Here is a 20,320-nt window from a genome sequence, read left to right as displayed (position 1 = left end):
CAACCATATGTCGAATTAACTCTGGTTTTTCTGCAGGCCGCATAAATCTTTCGCCTTTTACTAAAGATTTCCGTGCAGAGGAACAACTAATGAGTCTATAATCAAATTTTTGATAACCCCGCTCAATTGCGGGGCGATAAATAAACAAATATTAGAAATAATTGAATCGGCAACCTGAATATGTACGATATTCAGATGACCAAATCTTTCAGTATCCAAATTTCGACGATGGCCAGGCTCTATCGGGCGGGTTTACAACAGACGGGCAGGTTTCATGACTGTCTAATCAGGCCCGGGTATGCTTGGGCAAAATTCAACATCGCCGTTTTTTGTTTGTTTGTTTTTTTCATTTTTATTTCACAGATTACTTTCAATTGGCGGATCTTTGTGGCCGGGCACTGACCTTCTGTAGAAATTTACACTTTGGTTTGATAGCTCATCAAATTCGCACGAGTTGCGCCCTCTACCAGCGGATACAGGGATATGTTGAAGTAGCTGTCGACTGAAAGGGCAAGTTATTAAAAAAATCATGAAGGTAAACTATTAATTACATTGTTGACTATCAACAGTTTGTACTGACTGGCAGCTAAACTTTGAAGTGCTATATGCTAAAACAATGTTACAATCATACTGGACATTATGCCGAAAAGAAATCTAAGATTAATTATAATATCCGAAATGACGAGACGGTTTTCACTTTGAACAACATTGTTACAGTATCGTCGCTATAGAGCGCGACTTAAACGTTTATTGGTCAGAAAGCAGGGGCAAATTATGTATTTCTCATATTCAAGGCAGCGTTCCTCATAATGTATTTTGTATAACATAATTATTTGTCTAGCCTTTAATAACAAACCACCTAAGTTTCTGTAAGAAATTACACATAGTACACAAAATCGAAAGATATTTGTTTTCCCACTTTACTCACCTTATCCGAAGTTGTGGTCACTGAAACGTATGTATTACACCACAACCATATGTCGAATTAACTCTGGTTTTTCTGCAGGCCGCATAAATCTTTCGCCTTTTACTAAAGATTTCCGTGCAGAGGAACAACTAATGAGTCTATAATCAAATTTTTCATAACCCCGCTCAATTGCGGTGCGATAAATAAACAAATATTAGAAATAATTGAATCGGCAACCTGAATATGTACGATATTCAGATGACCAAATCTTTCAGTATCCAAATTTCGACGATGGCCAGGCTCTATCGGGCGGGTTTACAACAGACGGGCAGGTTTCATGACTGTCTAATCAGGCCCGGGTATGCTTGGGCAAAATTCAACATCGCCGTTTTTTGTTTGTTTGTTTTTTTCATTTTTATTTCACAGATTACTTCCAATTGGCGGATCTTTGTGGCCGGGCACTGACCTTCTGTAGAAATTTACACTTTGGTTTGATAGCTCATCAAATTCGCACGAGTTGCGCCCTCTACCAGCGGATACAGGGATATGTTGAAGTAGCTGTCGACTGAAAGGGCAAGTTATTAAAAAAATCATGAAGGTAAACTATTAATTACATTGTTGACTATCAACAGTTTGTACTGACTGGCAGCTAAACTTTGAAGTGCTATATGCTAAAACAATGTTACAATCATACTGGACATTATGCCGAAAAGAAATCTAAGATTAATTATAATATCCGAAATGACGAGACGGTTTTCACTTTGAACAACATTGTTACAGTATCGTCGCTATAGAGCGCGACTTAAACGTTTATTGGTCAGAAAGCAGGGGCAAATTATGTATTTCTCATATTCAAGGCAGCGTTCCTCATAATGTATTTTGTATAACATAATTATTTGTCTAGCCTTTAATAACAAACCACCTAAGTTTCTGTAAGAAATTACACATAGTACACAAAATCGAAAGATATTTGTTTTCCCACTTTACTCACCTTATCCGAAGTTGTGGTCACTGAAACGTATGTATTACACCACAACCATATGTCGAATTAACTCTGGTTTTTCTGCAGACCGCATTAATCGTCGTTGGATGCCGGAGCTATTCTTCACTTCAGGTTTACCTGTACCGAGTGGTGTAATCCGTGTTTGCAGCCTAATTGTACAAGTCACAACCGGACGCTGAAGCTGTTCTTCAATTCAAGGTCACCTGTGTTGAGTGCTGTGTCCTGATTGCTGTTTGGTTCGTTAGCTTTTCCCTGCTTTTTTTTGCTCTGTGTTTGCTCTCCTTTTGGCGTCTGCTGTTCCTCTGCCCATAGTCAAATAGACTATTGGGCTGAGGGGCCCTCCCCTCTTCTCCATTCCTGTTTCTTTCTCACTACGTTTGGCTGCCATGACTGGAGCTCCATCAATGGCAAGAAAGGACAGAGTTCTCTGCCTTTCCTTCCAGAGCGAAAGTGTCCCTCCCAAAGAGGTATTCTCATTTTTAGCTTCTGGTGACGTTGTCGTCGAGCCACATCTGGAGGCAGTTGAAAAACTATCTGCCTCAAAGTATGATGTGACCTTTCGGTCTATCTCTCTCAGGCGTGAGTTCTTTACTAAGCTAAAGGGCTTGGATACGCAAGTTTGTGTGTCTTCTTATGAAGAATTTGTGATTGTTACTGCCTCCTTTGTGGGGAATGATTTAGACGATTCATTTGTTCGCCACGCTTTAAATGCTTTTGGAGAAGTTGTTGCAGCGAGAAAATGTGTGTACGCAGACCACCCTTCATGTTTCAACGGTCTGCGACAGTACAAGATCAGACTACGTCATAATATCCCACCACGCCTTCGTGTATGTAATCGTAACATCTGGTTCTCATACCTTGGTCAACCGAAGATTTGCGCACGGTGCAATAAGAATGGTCATTTTGCCAAAGACTGTAAAGAAGTTATTTGTTACAGGTGCCTCGAAATGGGCCACTCAGTTGACAGCTGCACAAATCCCATCACTTGCACTGTCTGTCATAAAGGTGGACACAATTACCGCAACTGTCCAATTTCTTTCGCCGGCAGAGTCAACCTAGGTAAAACTTGGACCCCTACCAATCCACCAGCCTCAGATCCTATTCCCCCACCTGAGCCCTCGAGTGCAACCGCACCCCACGATCCTCCTTCTGAGCCCCAAGCAGCTACAATGCACAGGGAGGAACCAACAAACGAACATCTCACCGACCCCCACTCCACATCTCTGGACCCTGCAAAGAACCTACCAAGAACCCTGGATATGAACAGCCAAGTCTCCACTACCAAAGATCCTCTACCCACCACAGCAGAGACCAATAAAGGAGAGAAGCGTCCCGCTTCAAACGAAGATCCCACCAATGAAGACAACAAGAGACCGAAAGCGCCCGAAGACGATGAGTTCTGCGCCTCTTCGGACCAAGAATCAGTGGATAGTGGAAAAGAAGAACCCCTCCTTTCCAGACGTGTTCGTAACACTCTATCAAAATGTCGTGACTCCCCACTGCACAAGCTTTCCGAAGTTGATGTCAGATGCTGCTCAATATCTAGCACAGACTGCCGGAAAATTCTCACAGGTTGGGCTGACGTGGTAAACCACCTACAAACCTCCCACAACTTCTTTGATACCATCCATCTTTTGTGCCCTGTAAAACAATGCAAAGCCACTTCTATCAACACCTCAGAATGGCTTTCCCACTGCTGCAACTGCCATCCTGAGTTTGTTCTGGCCAAGGACTCATCCTTCTTTGACTATTATTACATCACCTAACTCGTCATGCTTCACACCACCCTACCCCTTATTATGGCTTCTCTGTCCATACTCACCATCAATACTAATGGTTTAAAAGAGTACAATAAACGTGCTCAGCTTTTTTCAGACTGCCGTAACAACTACAACATTGTTTTCATCCAGGAAGCTCATGTCAGCACTCTTGCAGAAGAACAACAGTGGACGTGCGAGTGGGGAGGCGAGGCCATTTGGAGTATCGGCGCTAACAACAGCAAGGGTGTTGGGATTTTGTTTTCGCCAAACTCTGGCATTTCTCCAACTAACATCATGAAAGACGGCGATGGTAGAGTAATCGCCTGTACAGTTAAAGTCAGCGGGTCACCTTTAACTCTGGTCAACATTTATGGGCCTAATGTCCCTGGGCGTAGGTCTGATTTTTTCAACTCACTTCATGAATTCTGTGGCAGCGGCTTCCCAATTGTACTTGGAGGAGACTTTAACTGCATCGAGTCCACCAATGACAAATGTGGTGGTTCACTTTCCAGTCGTCACTCCTTTGTCGGTAGTAGGCAACTTTGCCAACTGGTCAGTGATTTCTCCATGGTCGATTCTTGGCGCAAAGACCACCCTACTGCTCAGGAGTTTACCTGGCGGGATGCTAATAACACCACTGCCTCCCGGCTTGACAGATTTTACGTCTCCATCTGCTTAAACACTGAAACTAGCATTTCTCCTTGTTCGCTATCTGATCATGAGTTTATGAAACTCTCTATTTCTCCTTTCTCCTCCCCACATCGTGGCCCAGGAGTTTGGAAGTGTAACACGTCTCTTTTCCAGGACCCTAAAATTACTAAAGACCTAGAAGAGCATTATAACAAGTGGAAGACACTGCAACCAGCTTTCAACACCATGGCAGATTGGTGGGATATGATAAAACATCGTATGCAGCTTCTTCTGAAGTCCCATTCTCATCGCAAGGCAAAAGCCCACAAGGCAGCGTTGGAATCGCTCCATCAACAGCTTGTGCTCTATACATCAAAACTGAATCAGGGAGATCGCTCCAAGCCAACCCTAGACAACTACCACGAAATTAAAAACAAAATTAATAAGCTTAAAGCCAAGCGCTTGCAGGGAGTCAAGATCCGGGCCCGTGTGCAAAAACTGGATATGGATGAGAAATGCTCCAGATACTTCTTCAGCCGGGAACATCGCAGAGGAAAGGAGAAACTCATCACTGCCATCTTGAATAAACATGGTACTATTCACCATTCTCAGGATAAAATCTCTGAAACCCTCATCGACTTTTACCAAACGCTGTACACGGCTGAACCTTGTCTCAACACCACGGAACAGGAGTTCTTCCTATCTAAAATTTCTAACAAACTCTCACCTAATCAGCAATCTACTCTGGAGGGGCCTCTCACCTCTGCAGAGGTTCAACAGTCACTTCGCTGCATGCAAAACCACAAAACCCCCGGAAGTGATGGATTACCTAAGGAATTTTATTCTGCATGTTGGCGTTTTATAGGGGAAGACCTCACTGAAGTACTCAATCAAGAACTTGAGCTTGGGAAACTCTCGTCCTCCCAGCGCCATGGTACCATCATCCTGTTGAACAAACCCGGTGATTCCTCCACTCCAGCTAACGAAAATGCCCACTTGAGCCCACAAAACAAACGGCCAATTTCCCTACTCAACACCGATTACAAGCTCATCTCCAAATCCTTCTGCAACCGTTTAAAATCTGTTACCTCTCACCTGCTGTCTCCATACCAAACGTGTGGAGTCCCTGGGAGGTCCATCCAGGAGAACGTCCAGGTTATTCGAGACATTGTCTACCTTGCCAATGAACGCAACTTTCCCTGTGCTCTGGTATCGCTAGACCAGCAAAAGGCTTTCGACCGTGTTGAGTGGCCCTTCCTTGTAAAGGTTCTGCAGAGAATGAATTTTGGCCCCTCGTTCATCCAAACCATTCAGACCTTCTATAATGACATCCACAGCTCAGTTCTGGTTAATGGGTTCCTCTCAAAAGCCTTTCCCCTTTCAAGAGGTGTGCGGCAGGGCTGCCCCATTTCACCACTGCTGTACACCCTTTACATTGAACCCTTTGCTGCTGCAGTTAGGCAATCCCCGTGCATCCAAGGGTTTAACCTGCCAGGAGCTCCCTCACCATCCAAACTCTTCCAGTACGCCGATGACAACACTGCCATTATTACCAGCTCAGAGTCCTTGGAAGCTCTGATGTCCATCAGTGAGCGTTTTGGTTTAGCATCCGGATCCCGACTGAATAAGCAAAAGACCAAAGGCATGTGGGCTGGAAGCTGGAAACACAGAGTGGACTCTCCAAGTGGCATATCTTTCAATAACAAGAGACTTAAAGTCAATGGGGTTTGGATCTCAAACGAGGACATGCCATCAGAAAACTGGTCCATTAGACACAACAAGCTGAGAAATATGCTCACGTCCTGGAGATCTAGACGTCTCACCTTAGCTGGCAAAACCACCATTCTCAACTCTCTTGCCATCCCCTTGTTTTATTATATCGCTCCCATCTTCCCCTGCCCAACCCCAATCTTAAAACAGATTCAAGTTGATATATTCCGCTTCTTTTGGGGAGGAAGAAAGGAAAAGGTCCGCCGCGATGTTATTCACCTGCCTATGACGAAGGGGGGTTGGGGCCTCGTACATCTCCACAGCATGGCAAATGCTCTGCTGTTGAAAACTGTTTTCTCATGCTTCCATGATCGTCCCTGCTGCTATTTCACCAAGGCATACTGTGCCTCAGATCTCAGGTGTCTTCTGCCGAACATGTGGTCAAACATTGGCCCACACTTCCCACCAGAACCTCCCTGGTATGCTTCTATCATCACCCTTGCTCGTACAGTAAATAGAATGGACAACAACATTATTTGCAATAAAGCCACCACGAAAGAGTTATATGGCTTACTCCTGAATCAAGCTTCTATATACCCACGTGTGATGGAGTTGAAGGGCTGTCTCGACTGGAACACTATTTGGCACAGAGTTCATGCCCCTCTTCTGGACATGAACATGAGGGACCTGTCTTGGAGAATAATCCATAATGCACTTACCACCACCATTATGATGCATAGATGGGGATACGCCACCAGTCAAATGTGTCCTCGTCTCTCTTGTACTATGCCAGAGACAATACATCACATGTTTATTTCTTGCGATTTTTCGGCTTCCCTATGGTCTTGGGTGGAAAGCTTCATTTTTCGTCACTTTGGTCTCTTAAACGTCTGTACATCCAACCTCATCATCTACAGCTTAGCTGACCCCGTGCACACGTCATTTCCCAACAACTCCGCCCTTTACATCATTAACCTAGTTAAACTCCATATTTGGAAGACCAGATGTAAAGCCGCCTTTGAAAACATCCACTTGTCATCTGAATCAGCCATTTTGAACATCAATGAAGACATCAAAAGACGACTCCAGACTGATCAACTGCGTTTCTCCAGAGCGAAATACGTCTCCCTGTGGCAACCACTCCACCTGACCAATCAACCCAGTTCTCAAACTTAATCATAATGGCCCGAGCTCAGCATCACTACGGTTCATCGATTATCGCAATCAATTCAAAGTTACACATCTCTGTTTCTGTTGCTTTTGGACTTTTCCATAGACATTCAGGCTACATAACATCAGGCAGGAGGACTCGAAGTCTTATGTGGTGAGATCCAGCAAGGCTGGCCTGCCTAGGAGGGGCCTGTAATCTCATTTCGTCTTCTTGATGAATGATTGATTGATTGATTTAACCTCCTAAATCAAAAATCGCCTTTTACTAAAGATTTCCGTGCAGAGGAACAACTAATGAGTCTATAATCAAATTTTTGATAACCCCGCTCAATTGCGGGGCGATAAATAAACAAATATTAGAAATAATTGAATCGCCAACCTGAATATGTACGATATTCAGATGACCAAATCTTTCAGTATCCAAATTTCGACGATGGCCAGGCTCTATCGGGCGGGTTTACAACAGACGGGCAGGTTTCATGACTGTCTAATCAGGCCCGGGTATGCTTGGGCAAAATTCAACATCGCCGTTTTTTGTTTGTTTGTTTTTTTCATTTTTATTTCACAGATTACTTCCAATTGGCGGATCTTTGTGGCCGGGCACTGACCTTCTGTAGAAATTTACACTTTGGTTTGATAGCTCATCAAATTCGCACGAGTTGCGCCCTCTACCAGCGGATACAGGGATATGTTGAAGTAGCTGTCGACTGAAAGGGCAAGTTATTAAAAAAATCAGGAAGGTAAACTATTAATTACATTGTTGACTATCAACAGTTTGTACTGACTGGCAGCTAAACTTTGAAGTGCTATATGCTAAAACAATGTTACAATCATACTGGACATTATGCCGAAAAGAAATCTAAGATTAATTATAATATCCGAAATGACGAGACGGTTTTCACTTTGAACAACATTGTTACAGTATCGTCGCTCTAGAGCGCGACTTAAACGTTTATTGGTCAGAAAGCAGGGGCAAATTATGTATTTCTCATATTCAAGGCAGCGTTCCTCATAATGTATTTTGTATAACATAATTATTTGTCTGGCCTTTAATAACAAACCACCTAAGTTTCTGTAAGAAATTACACATAGTACACAAAATCGAAAGATATTTGTTTTCCCACTTTACTCACCTTATCCGAAGTTGTGGTCACTGAAACGTATGTATTACACCACAACCATATGTCGAATTAACTCTGGTTTTTCTGCAGGCCGCATAAATCTTTCGCCTTTTACTAAAGATTTCCGTGCAGAGGAACAACTAATGAGTCTATAATCAAATTTTTGATAACCCCGCTCAATTGCGGGGCGATAAATAAACAAATATTAGAAATAATTGAATCGGCAACCTGAATATGTACGATATTCAGATGACCAAATCTTTCAGTATCCAAATTTCGACGATGGCCAGGCTCTATCGGGCGGGTTTACAACAGACGGGCAGGTTTCATGACTGTCTAATCAGGCCCGGGTATGCTTGGGCAAAATTCAACATCGCCGTTTTTTGTTTGTTTGTTTTTTTCATTTTTATTTCACAGATTACTTCCAATTGGCGGATCTTTGTGGCCGGGCACTGACCTTCTGTAGAAATTTACACTTTGGTTTGATAGCTCATCAAATTCGCACGAGTTGCGCCCTCTACCAGCGGATACAGGGATATGTTGAAGTAGCTGTCGACTGAAAGGGCAAGTTATTAAAAAAATCATGAAGGTAAACTATTAATTACATTGTTGACTATCAACAGTTTGTACTGACTGGCAGCTAAACTTTGAAGTGCTATATGCTAAAACAATGTTACAATCATACTGGACATTATGCCGAAAAGAAATCTAAGATTAATTATAATATCCGAAATGACGAGACGGTTTTCACTTTGAACAACATTGTTACAGTATCGTCGCTATAGAGCGCGACTTAAACGTTTATTGGTCAGAAAGCAGGGGCAAATTATGTATTTCTCATATTCAAGGCAGCGTTCCTCATAATGTATTTTGTATAACATAATTATTTGTCTAGCCTTTAATAACAAACCACCTAAGTTTCTGTAAGAAATTACACATAGTACACAAAATCGAAAGATATTTGTTTTCCCACTTTACTCACCTTATCCGAAGTTGTGGTCACTGAAACGTATGTATTACACCACAACCATATGTCGAATTAACTCTGGTTTTTCTGCAGGCCGCATAAATCTTTCGCCTTTTACTAAAGATTTCCGTGCAGAGGAACAACTAATGAGTCTATAATCAAATTTTTGATAACCCCGCTCAATTGCGGGGCGATAAATAAACAAATATTAGAAATAATTGAATCGGCAACCTGAATATGTACGATATTCAGATGACCAAATCTTTCAGTATCCAAATTTCGACGATGGCCAGGCTCTATCGGGCGGGTTTACAACAGACGGGCAGGTTTCATGACTGTCTAATCAGGCCCGGGTATGCTTGGGCAAAATTCAACATCGCCGTTTTTTGTTTGTTTGTTTTTTTCATTTTTATTTCACAGATTACTTCCAATTGGCGGATCTTTGTGGCCGGGCACTGACCTTCTGTAGAAATTTACACTTTGGTTTGATAGCTCATCAAATTCGCACGAGTTGCGCCCTCTACCAGCGGATACAGGGATATGTTGAAGTAGCTGTCGACTGAAAGGGCAAGTTATTAAAAAAATCATGAAGGTAAACTATTAATTACATTGTTGACTATCAACAGTTTGTACTGACTGGCAGCTAAACTTTGAAGTGCTATATGCTAAAACAATGTTACAATCATACTGGACATTATGCCGAAAAGAAATCTAAGATTAATTATAATATCCGAAATGACGAGACGGTTTTCACTTTGAACAACATTGTTACAGTATCGTCGCTATAGAGCGCGACTTAAACGTTTATTGGTCAGAAAGCAGGGGCAAATTATGTATTTCTCATATTCAAGGCAGCGTTCCTCATAATGTATTTTGTATAACATAATTATTTGTCTAGCCTTTAATAACAAACCACCTAAGTTTCTGTAAGAAATTACACATAGTACACAAAATCGAAAGATATTTGTTTTCCCACTTTACTCACCTTATCCGAAGTTGTGGTCACTGAAACGTATGTATTACACTACAACCATATGTCGAATTAACTCTGGTTTTTCTGCAGGCCGCATAAATCTTTCGCCTTTTACTAAAGATTTCCGTGCAGAGGAACAACTAATGAGTCTATAATCAAATTTTTGATAACCCCGCTCAATTGCGGGGCGATAAATAAACAAATATTAGAAATAATTGAATCGGCAACCTGAATATGTACGATATTCAGATGACCAAATCTTTCAGTATCCAAATTTCGACGATGGCCAGGCTCTATCGGGCGGGTTTACAACAGACGGGCAGGTTTCATGACTGTCTAATCAGGCCCGGGTATGCTTGGGCAAAATTCAACATCGCCGTTTTTTGTTTGTTTGTTTTGTTCATTTTTATTTCACAGATTACTTCCAATTGGCGGATCTTTGTGGCCGGGCACTGACCTTCTGTAGAAATTTACACTTTGGTTTGATAGCTCATCAAATTCGCACGAGTTGCGCCCTCTACCAGCGGATACAGGGATATGTTGAAGTAGCTGTCGACTGAAAGGGCAAGTTATTAAAAAAATCATGAAGGTAAACTATTAATTACATTGTTGACTATCAACAGTTTGTACTGACTGGCAGCTAAACTTTGAAGTGCTATATGCTAAAACAATGTTACAATCATACTGGACATTATGCCGAAAAGAAATCTAAGATTAATTATAATATCCGAAATGACGAGACGGTTTTCACTTTGAACAACATTGTTACAGTATCGTCGCTATAGAGCGCGACTTAAACGTTTATTGGTCAGAAAGCAGGGGCAAATTATGTATTTCTCATATTCAAGGCAGCGTTCCTCATAATGTATTTTGTATAACATAATTATTTGTCTAGCCTTTAATAACAAACCACCTAAGTTTCTGTAAGAAATTACACATAGTACACAAAATCGAAAGATATTTGTTTTCCCACTTTACTCACCTTATCCGAAGTTGTGGTCACTGAAACGTATGTATTACACCACAACCATATGTCGAATTAACTCTGGTTTTTCTGCAGGCCGCATAAATCTTTCGCCTTTTACTAAAGATTTCCGTGCAGAGGAACAACTAATGAGTCTATAATCAAATTTTTGATAACCCCGCTCAATTGCGGGGCGATAAATAAACAAATATTAGAAATAATTGAATCGGCAACCTGAATATGTACGATATTCAGATGACCAAATCTTTCAGTATCCAAATTTCGACGATGGCCAGGCTCTATCGGGCGGGTTTACAACAGACGGGCAGGTTTCATGACTGTCTAATCAGGCCCGGGTATGCTTGGGCAAAATTCAACATCGCCGTTTTTTGTTTGTTTGTTTTTTTCATTTTTATTTCACAGATTACTTTCAATTGGCGGATCTTTGTGGCCGGGCACTGACCTTCTGTAGAAATTTACACTTTGGTTTGATAGCTCATCAAATTCGCACGAGTTGCGCCCTCTACCAGCGGATACAGGGATATGTTGAAGTAGCTGTCGACTGAAAGGGCAAGTTATTAAAAAAATCATGAAGGTAAACTATTAATTACATTGTTGACTATCAACAGTTTGTACTGACTGGCAGCTAAACTTTGAAGTGCTATATGCTAAAACAATGTTACAATCATACTGGACATTATGCCGAAAAGAAATCTAAGATTAATTATAATATCCGAAATGACGAGACGGTTTTCACTTTGAACAACATTGTTACAGTATCGTCGCTATAGAGCGCGACTTAAACGTTTATTGGTCAGAAAGCAGGGGCAAATTATGTATTTCTCATATTCAAGGCAGCGTTCCTCATAATGTATTTTGTATAACATAATTATTTGTCTAGCCTTTAATAACAAACCACCTAAGTTTCTGTAAGAAATTACACATAGTACACAAAATCGAAAGATATTTGTTTTCCCACTTTACTCACCTTATCCGAAGTTGTGGTCACTGAAACGTATGTATTACACCACAACCATATGTCGAATTAACTCTGGTTTTTCTGCAGGCCGCATAAATCTTTCGCCTTTTACTAAAGATTTCCGTGCAGAGGAACAACTAATGAGTCTATAATCAAATTTTTCATAACCCCGCTCAATTGCGGTGCGATAAATAAACAAATATTAGAAATAATTGAATCGGCAACCTGAATATGTACGATATTCAGATGACCAAATCTTTCAGTATCCAAATTTCGACGATGGCCAGGCTCTATCGGGCGGGTTTACAACAGACGGGCAGGTTTCATGACTGTCTAATCAGGCCCGGGTATGCTTGGGCAAAATTCAACATCGCCGTTTTTTGTTTGTTTGTTTTTTTCATTTTTATTTCACAGATTACTTCCAATTGGCGGATCTTTGTGGCCGGGCACTGACCTTCTGTAGAAATTTACACTTTGGTTTGATAGCTCATCAAATTCGCACGAGTTGCGCCCTCTACCAGCGGATACAGGGATATGTTGAAGTAGCTGTCGACTGAAAGGGCAAGTTATTAAAAAAATCATGAAGGTAAACTATTAATTACATTGTTGACTATCAACAGTTTGTACTGACTGGCAGCTAAACTTTGAAGTGCTATATGCTAAAACAATGTTACAATCATACTGGACATTATGCCGAAAAGAAATCTAAGATTAATTATAATATCCGAAATGACGAGACGGTTTTCACTTTGAACAACATTGTTACAGTATCGTCGCTATAGAGCGCGACTTAAACGTTTATTGGTCAGAAAGCAGGGGCAAATTATGTATTTCTCATATTCAAGGCAGCGTTCCTCATAATGTATTTTGTATAACATAATTATTTGTCTAGCCTTTAATAACAAACCACCTAAGTTTCTGTAAGAAATTACACATAGTACACAAAATCGAAAGATATTTGTTTTCCCACTTTACTCACCTTATCCGAAGTTGTGGTCACTGAAACGTATGTATTACACCACAACCATATGTCGAATTAACTCTGGTTTTTCTGCAGGCCGCATAAATCTTTCGCCTTTTACTAAAGATTTCCGTGCAGAGGAACAACTAATGAGTCTATAATCAAATTTTTGATAACCCCGCTCAATTGCGGGGCGATAAATAAACAAATATTAGAAATAATTGAATCGGCAACCTGAATATGTACGATATTCAGATGACCAAATCTTTCAGTATCCAAATTTCGACGATGGCCAGGCTCTATCGGGCGGGTTTACAACAGACGGGCAGGTTTCATGACTGTCTAATCAGGCCCGGGTATGCTTGGGCAAAATTCAACATCGCCGTTTTTTGTTTGTTTGTTTTTTTCATTTTTATTTCACAGATTACTTCCAATTGGCGGATCTTTGTGGCCGGGCACTGACCTTCTGTAGAAATTTACACTTTGGTTTGATAGCTCATCAAATTCGCACGAGTTGCGCCCTCCACCAGCGGATACAGGGATATGTTGAAGTAGCTGTCGACTGAAAGGGCAAGTTATTAAAAAAATCATGAAGGTAAACTATTAATTACATTGTTGACTATCAACAGTTTGTACTGACTGGCAGCTAAACTTTGAAGTGCTATATGCTAAAACAATGTTACAATCATACTGGACATTATGCCGAAAAGAAATCTAAGATTAATTATAATATCCGAAATGACGAGACGGTTTTCACTTTGAACAACATTGTTACAGTATCGTCGCTATAGAGCGCGACTTAAACGTTTATTGGTCAGAAAGCAGGGGCAAATTATGTATTTCTCATATTCAAGGCAGCGTTCCTCATAATGTATTTTGTATAACATAATTATTTGTCTAGCCTTTAATAACAAACCACCTAAGTTTCTGTAAGAAATTACACATAGTACACAAAATCGAAAGATATTTGTTTTCCCACTTTACTCACCTTATCCGAAGTTGTAGTCACTGAAACGTATGTATTACACCACAACCATATGTCGAATTAACTCTGGTTTTTCTGCAGGCCGCATAAATCTTTCGCCTTTTACTAAAGATTTCCGTGCAGAGGAACAACTAATGAGTCTATAATCAAATTTTTGATAACCCCGCTCAATTGCGGGGCGATAAATAAACAAATATTAGAAATAATTGAATCGGCAACCTGAATATGTACGATATTCAGATGACCAAATCTTTCAGTATCCAAATTTCGACGATGGCCAGGCTCTATCGGGCGGGTTTACAACAGACGGGCAGGTTTCATGACTGTCTAATCAGGCCCGGGTATGCTTGGGCAAAATTCAACATCGCCGTTTTTTGTTTGTTTGTTTTTTTCATTTTTATTTCACAGATTACTTCCAATTGGCGGATCTTTGTGGCCGGGCACTGACCTTCTGTAGAAATTTACACTTTGGTTTGATAGCTCATCAAATTCGCACGAGTTGCGCCCTCTACCAGCGGATACAGGGATATGTTGAAGTAGCTGTCGACTGAAAGGGCAAGTTATTAAAAAAATCATGAAGGTAAACTATTAATTACATTGTTGACTATCAACAGTTTGTACTGACTGGCAGCTAAACTTTGAAGTGCTATATGCTAAAACAATGTTACAATCATACTGGACATTATGCCGAAAAGAAATCTAAGATTAATTATAATATCCGAAATGACGAGACGGTTTTCACTTTGAACAACATTGTTACAGTATCGTCGCTATAGAGCGCGACTTAAACGTTTATTGGTCAGAAAGCAGGGGCAAATTATGTATTTCTCATATTCAAGGCAGCGTTCCTCATAATGTATTTTGTATAACATAATTATTTGTCTAGCCTTTAATAACAAACCACCTAAGTTTCTGTAAGAAATTACACATAGTACACAAAATCGAAAGATATTTGTTTTCCCACTTTACTCACCTTATCCGAAGTTGTGGTCACTGAAACGTATGTATTACACCACAACCATATGTCGAATTAACTCTGGTTTTTCTGCAGGCCGCATAAATCTTTCGCCTTTTACTAAAGATTTCCGTGCAGAGGAACAACTAATGAGTCTATAATCAAATTTTTGATAACCCCGCTCAATTGCGGGGCGATAAATAAACAAATATTAGAAATAATTGAATCGGCAACCTGAATATGTACGATATTCAGATGACCAAATCTTTCAGTATCCAAATTTCGACGATGGCCAGGCTCTATCGGGCGGGTTTACAACAGACGGGCAGGTTTCATGACTGTCTAATCAGGCCCGGGTATGCTTGGGCAAAATTCAACATCGCCGTTTTTTGTTTGTTTGTTTTTTTCATTTTTATTTCACAGATTACTTCCAATTGGCGGATCTTTGTGGCCGGGCACTGACCTTCTGTAGAAATTTACACTTTGGTTTGATAGCTCATCAAATTCGCACGAGTTGCGCCCTCTACCAGCGGATACAGGGATATGTTGAAGTAGCTGTCGACTGAAAGGGCAAGTTATTAAAAAAATCATGAAGGTAAACTATTAATTACATTGTTGACTATCAACAGTTTGTACTGACTGGCAGCTAAACTTTGAAGTGCTATATGCTAAAACAATGTTACAATCATACTGGACATTATGCCGAAAAGAAATCTAAGATTAATTATAATATCCGAAATGACGAGACGGTTTTCACTTTGAACAACATTGTTACAGTATCGTCGCTATAGAGCGCGACTTAAACGTTTATTGGTCAGAAAGCAGGGGCAAATTATGTATTTCTCATATTCAAGGCAGCGTTCCTCATAATGTATTTTGTATAACATAATTATTTGTCTAGCCTTTAATAACAAACCACCTAAGTTTCTGTAAGAAATTACACATAGTACACAAAATCGAAAGATATTTGTTTTCCCACTTTACTCACCTTATCCGAAGTTGTGGTCACTGAAACGTATGTATTACACCACAACCATATGTCGAATTAACTCTGGTTTTTCTGCAGGCCGCATAAATCTTTCGCCTTTTACTAAAGATTTCCGTGCAGAGGAACAACTAATGAGTCTATAATCAAATTTTTGATAACCCCGCTCAATTGCGGGGCGATAAATAAACAAATATTAGAAATAATTGAATCGGCAACCTGAATATGTACGATATTCAGATGACCAAATCTTTCAGTATCCAAATTTCGACGATGGCCAGGCTCTATCGGGCGGGTTTACAACAGACGGGCAGGTTTCATGACTGTCTAATCAGGCCCGGGTATGCTTGGGCAAAATTCAACATCGCCGTTTTTTGTTTGTTTGTTTTTTTCATTTTTATTTCACAGATTACTTCCAATTGGCGGATCTTTGTGGCCGGGCACTGACCTTCTGTAGAAATTTACACTTTGGTTTGATAGCTCATCAAATTCGCACGAGTTGCGCCCTCTACCAGCGGATACAGGGGTATGTTGAAGTAGCTGTCGACTGAAAGGGCAAGTTATTAAAAAAATCATGAAGGTAAACTATTAATTACATTGTTGACTATCAACAGTTTGTACTGACTGGCAGCTAAACTTTGAAGTGCTATATGCTAAAACAATGTTACAATCATACTGGACATTATGCCGAAAAGAAATCTAAGATTAATTATAATATCCGAAATGACGAGACGGTTTTCACTTTGAACAACATTGTTACAGTATCGTCGCTATAGAGCGCGACTTAAACGTTTATTGGTCAGAAAGCAGGGGCAAATTATGTATTTCTCATATTCAAGGCAGCGTTCCTCATAATGTATTTTGTATAACATAATTATTTGTCTAGCCTTTAATAACAAACCACCTAAGTTTCTGTAAGAAATTACACATAGTACACAAAATCGAAAGATATTTGTTTTCCCACTTTACTCACCTTATCCGAAGTTGTGGTCACTGAAACGTATGTATTACACCACAACCATATGTCGAATTAACTCTGGTTTTTCTGCAGGCCGCATAAATCTTTCGCCTTTTACTAAAGATTTCCGTGCAGAGGAACAACTAATGAGTCTATAATCAAATTTTTGATAACCCCGCTCAATTGCGGGGCGATAAATAAACAAATATTAGAAATAATTGAATCGGCAACCTGAATATGTACGATATTCAGATGACCAAATCTTTCAGTATCCAAATTTCGACGATGGCCAGGCTCTATCGGGCGGGTTTACAACAGACGGGCAGGTTTCATGACTGTCTAATCAGGCCCGGGTATGCTTGGGCAAAATTCAACATCGCCGTTTTTTGTTTGTTTGTTTTTTTCATTTTTATTTCACAGATTACTTCCAATTGGCGGATCTTTGTGGCCGGGCACTGACCTTCTGTAGAAATTTACACTTTGGTTTGATAGCTCATCAAATTCGCACGAGTTGCGCCCTCCACCAGCGGATACAGGGATATGTTGAAGTAGCTGTCGACTGAAAGGGCAAGTTATTAAAAAAATCATGAAGGTAAACTATTAATTACATTGTTGACTATCAACAGTTTGTACTGACTGGCAGCTAAACTTTGAAGTGCTATATGCTAAAACAATGTTACAATCATACTGGACATTATGCCGAAAAGAAATCTAAGATTAATTATAATATCCGAAATGACGAGACGGTTTTCACTTTGAACAACATTGTTACAGTATCGTCGCTATAGAGCGCGACTTAAACGTTTATTGGTCAGAAAGCAGGGGCAAATTATGTATTTCTCATATTCAAGGCAGCGTTCCTCATAATGTATTTTGTATAACATAATTATTTGTCTAGCCTTTAATAACAAACCACCTAAGTTTCTGTAAGAAATTACACATAGTACACAAAATCGAAAGATATTTGTTTTCCCACTTTACTCACCTTATCCGAAGTTGTAGTCACTGAAACGTATGTATTACACCACAACCATATGTCGAATTAACTCTGGTTTTTCTGCAGGCCGCATAAATCTTTCGCCTTTTACTAAAGATTTCCGTGCAGAGGAACAACTAATGAGTCTATAATCAAATTTTTGATAACCCCGCTCAATTGCGGGGCGATAAATAAACAAATATTAGAAATAATTGAATCGGCAACCTGAATATGTACGATATTCAGATGACCAAATCTTTCAGTATCCAAATTTCGACGATGGCCAGGCTCTATCGGGCGGGTTTACAACAGACGGGCAGGTTTCATGACTGTCTAATCAGGCCCGGGTATGATTGGGCAAAATTCAACATCGCCGTTTTTTGTTTGTTTGTTTTTTTCATTTTTATTTCACAGATTACTTCCAATTGGCGGATCTTTGTGGCCGGGCACTGACCTTCTGTAGAAATTTACACTTTGGTTTGATAGCTCATCAAATTCGCACGAGTTGCGCCCTCCACCAGCGGATACAGGGATATGTTGAAGTAGCTGTCGACTGAAAGGGCAAGTTATTAAAAAAATCATGAAGGTAAACTATTAATTACATTGTTGACTATCAACAGTTTGTACTGACTGGCAGCTAAACTTTGAAGTGCTATATGCTAAAACAATGTTACAATCATACTGGACATTATGCCGAAAAGAAATCTAAGATTAATTATAATATCCGAAATGACGAGACGGTTTTCACTTTGAACAACATTGTTACAGTATCGTCGCTATAGAGCGCGACTTAAACGTTTATTGGTCAGAAAGCAGGGGCAAATTATGTATTTCTCATATTCAAGGCAGCGTTCCTCATAATGTATTTTGTATAACATAATTATTTGTCTAGCCTTTAATAACAAACCACCTAAGTTTCTGTAAGAAATTACACATAGTACACAAAATCGAAAGATATTTGTTTTCCCACTTTACTCACCTTATCCGAAGTTGTAGTCACTGAAACGTATGTATTACACCACAACCATATGTCGAATTAACTCTGGTTTTTCTGCAGGCCGCATAAATCTTTCGCCTTTTACTAAAGATTTCCGTGCAGAGGAACAACTAATGAGTCTATAATCAAATTTTTGATAACCCCGCTCAATTGCGGGGCGATAAATAAACAAATATTAGAAATAATTGAATCGGCAACCTGAATATGTACGATATTCAGATGACCAAATCTTTCAGTATCCAAATTTCGACGATGGCCAGGCTCTATCGGGCGGGTTTACAACAGACGGGCAGGTTTCATGACTGTCTAATCAGGCCCGGGTATGCTTGGGCAAAATTCAACATCGCCGTTTTTTGTTTGTTTGTTTTTTTCATTTTTATTTCACAGATTACTTCCAATTGGCGCATCTTTGTGGCCGGGCACTGACCTTCTGTAGAAATTTACACTTTGGTTTGATAGCTCATCAAATTCGCACGAGTTGCGCCCTCTACCAGCGGATACAGGGATATGTTGAAGTAGCTGTCGACTGAAAGGGCAGGTTATTAAAAAAATCATGAAGGTAAACTATTAATTACATTGTTGACTATCAACAGTTTGTACTGACTGGCAGCTAAACTTTGAAGTGCTATATGCTAAAACAATGTTACAATCATACTGGACATTATGCCGAAAAGAAATCTAAGATTAATTATAATATCCGAAATGACGAGACGGTTTTCACTTTGAACAACATTGTTACAGTATCGTCGCTATAGAGCGCGACTTAAACGTTTATTGGTCAGAAAGCAGGGGCAAATTATGTATTTCTCATATTCAAGGCAGCGTTCCTCATAATGTATTTTGTATAACATAATTATTTGTCTAGCCTTTAATAACAAACCACCTAAGTTTCTGTAAGAAATTACACATAGTACACAAAATCGAAAGATATTTGTTTTCCCACTTTACTCACCTTATCCGAAGTTGTGGTCACTGAAACGTATGTATTACACCACAACCATATGTCGAATTAACTCTGGTTTTTCTGCAGGCCGCATAAATCTTTCGCCTTTTACTAAAGATTTCCGTGCAGAGGAACAACTAATGAGTCTATAATCAAATTTTTGATAACCCCGCTCAATTGCGGGGCGATAAATAAACAAATATTAGAAATAATTGAATCGGCAACCTGAATATGTACGATATTCAGATGACCAAATCTTTCAGTATCCAAATTTCGACGATGGCCAGGCTCTATCGGGCGGGTTTACAACAGACGGGCAGGTTTCATGACTGTCTAATCAGGCCCGGGTATGCTTGGGCAAAATTCAACATCGCCG

The 20,320-nt window shown here is 40.0% G+C and overlaps 16 non-coding genes across 16 annotated transcripts; all 16 read left to right on the top strand.

Annotated features, from left to right (window-relative positions):
* The first annotated feature begins 16 nt into the window (after positions 1-16).
* LOC146729332 (U5 spliceosomal RNA) lies at positions 17-136 on the top strand. Its single transcript, XR_014928424.1, has one exon. It is a non-coding gene; the product is annotated as a U5 spliceosomal RNA (small nuclear RNA).
* Positions 137-986: 850 nt separating this feature from the next.
* On the top strand, positions 987-1,104 carry LOC144352992 (U5 spliceosomal RNA). Its single transcript, XR_013420722.2, has one exon. It is a non-coding gene; the product is annotated as a U5 spliceosomal RNA (small nuclear RNA).
* Positions 1,105-7,406: 6,302 nt separating this feature from the next.
* On the top strand, positions 7,407-7,521 carry LOC146729331 (U5 spliceosomal RNA). Its single transcript, XR_014928522.1, has one exon. It is a non-coding gene; the product is annotated as a U5 spliceosomal RNA (small nuclear RNA).
* An 850-nt stretch (positions 7,522-8,371) lies between these two features.
* Positions 8,372-8,491, top strand: LOC146729330 (U5 spliceosomal RNA). The gene has a single exon (XR_014928423.1). It is a non-coding gene; the product is annotated as a U5 spliceosomal RNA (small nuclear RNA).
* Positions 8,492-9,341: 850 nt separating this feature from the next.
* Positions 9,342-9,461, top strand: LOC146729329 (U5 spliceosomal RNA). Its single transcript, XR_014928422.1, has one exon. It is a non-coding gene; the product is annotated as a U5 spliceosomal RNA (small nuclear RNA).
* Positions 9,462-10,311: 850 nt separating this feature from the next.
* On the top strand, positions 10,312-10,431 carry LOC144353446 (U5 spliceosomal RNA). The gene has a single exon (XR_013420830.2). It is a non-coding gene; the product is annotated as a U5 spliceosomal RNA (small nuclear RNA).
* Positions 10,432-11,281: 850 nt separating this feature from the next.
* On the top strand, positions 11,282-11,401 carry LOC146729328 (U5 spliceosomal RNA). The gene has a single exon (XR_014928420.1). It is a non-coding gene; the product is annotated as a U5 spliceosomal RNA (small nuclear RNA).
* Positions 11,402-12,251: 850 nt separating this feature from the next.
* LOC144353418 (U5 spliceosomal RNA) lies at positions 12,252-12,369 on the top strand. The gene has a single exon (XR_013420809.2). It is a non-coding gene; the product is annotated as a U5 spliceosomal RNA (small nuclear RNA).
* An 852-nt stretch (positions 12,370-13,221) lies between these two features.
* Positions 13,222-13,341, top strand: LOC146729327 (U5 spliceosomal RNA). Its single transcript, XR_014928419.1, has one exon. It is a non-coding gene; the product is annotated as a U5 spliceosomal RNA (small nuclear RNA).
* An 850-nt stretch (positions 13,342-14,191) lies between these two features.
* On the top strand, positions 14,192-14,311 carry LOC146729326 (U5 spliceosomal RNA). The gene has a single exon (XR_014928418.1). It is a non-coding gene; the product is annotated as a U5 spliceosomal RNA (small nuclear RNA).
* Positions 14,312-15,161: 850 nt separating this feature from the next.
* LOC146729325 (U5 spliceosomal RNA) lies at positions 15,162-15,281 on the top strand. Its single transcript, XR_014928417.1, has one exon. It is a non-coding gene; the product is annotated as a U5 spliceosomal RNA (small nuclear RNA).
* Positions 15,282-16,131: 850 nt separating this feature from the next.
* LOC146729324 (U5 spliceosomal RNA) lies at positions 16,132-16,251 on the top strand. Its single transcript, XR_014928416.1, has one exon. It is a non-coding gene; the product is annotated as a U5 spliceosomal RNA (small nuclear RNA).
* An 850-nt stretch (positions 16,252-17,101) lies between these two features.
* On the top strand, positions 17,102-17,221 carry LOC146729323 (U5 spliceosomal RNA). Its single transcript, XR_014928415.1, has one exon. It is a non-coding gene; the product is annotated as a U5 spliceosomal RNA (small nuclear RNA).
* Positions 17,222-18,071: 850 nt separating this feature from the next.
* Positions 18,072-18,191, top strand: LOC146729322 (U5 spliceosomal RNA). Its single transcript, XR_014928414.1, has one exon. It is a non-coding gene; the product is annotated as a U5 spliceosomal RNA (small nuclear RNA).
* An 850-nt stretch (positions 18,192-19,041) lies between these two features.
* Positions 19,042-19,161, top strand: LOC146729321 (U5 spliceosomal RNA). The gene has a single exon (XR_014928413.1). It is a non-coding gene; the product is annotated as a U5 spliceosomal RNA (small nuclear RNA).
* Positions 19,162-20,011: 850 nt separating this feature from the next.
* Positions 20,012-20,131, top strand: LOC146729320 (U5 spliceosomal RNA). The gene has a single exon (XR_014928412.1). It is a non-coding gene; the product is annotated as a U5 spliceosomal RNA (small nuclear RNA).
* The last annotated feature ends 189 nt before the right edge of the window (positions 20,132-20,320 follow it).

This window comes from Saccoglossus kowalevskii, chromosome 22 (assembly GCF_978046115.1).
Source record: "Saccoglossus kowalevskii chromosome 22, keSacKowa6.1, whole genome shotgun sequence".
Taxonomy (NCBI): domain Eukaryota; kingdom Metazoa; phylum Hemichordata; class Enteropneusta; family Harrimaniidae; genus Saccoglossus; species Saccoglossus kowalevskii.
Note: the sequence above shows the minus strand (reverse complement) of the source record. Positions and strands in the feature narration are given on the sequence as shown.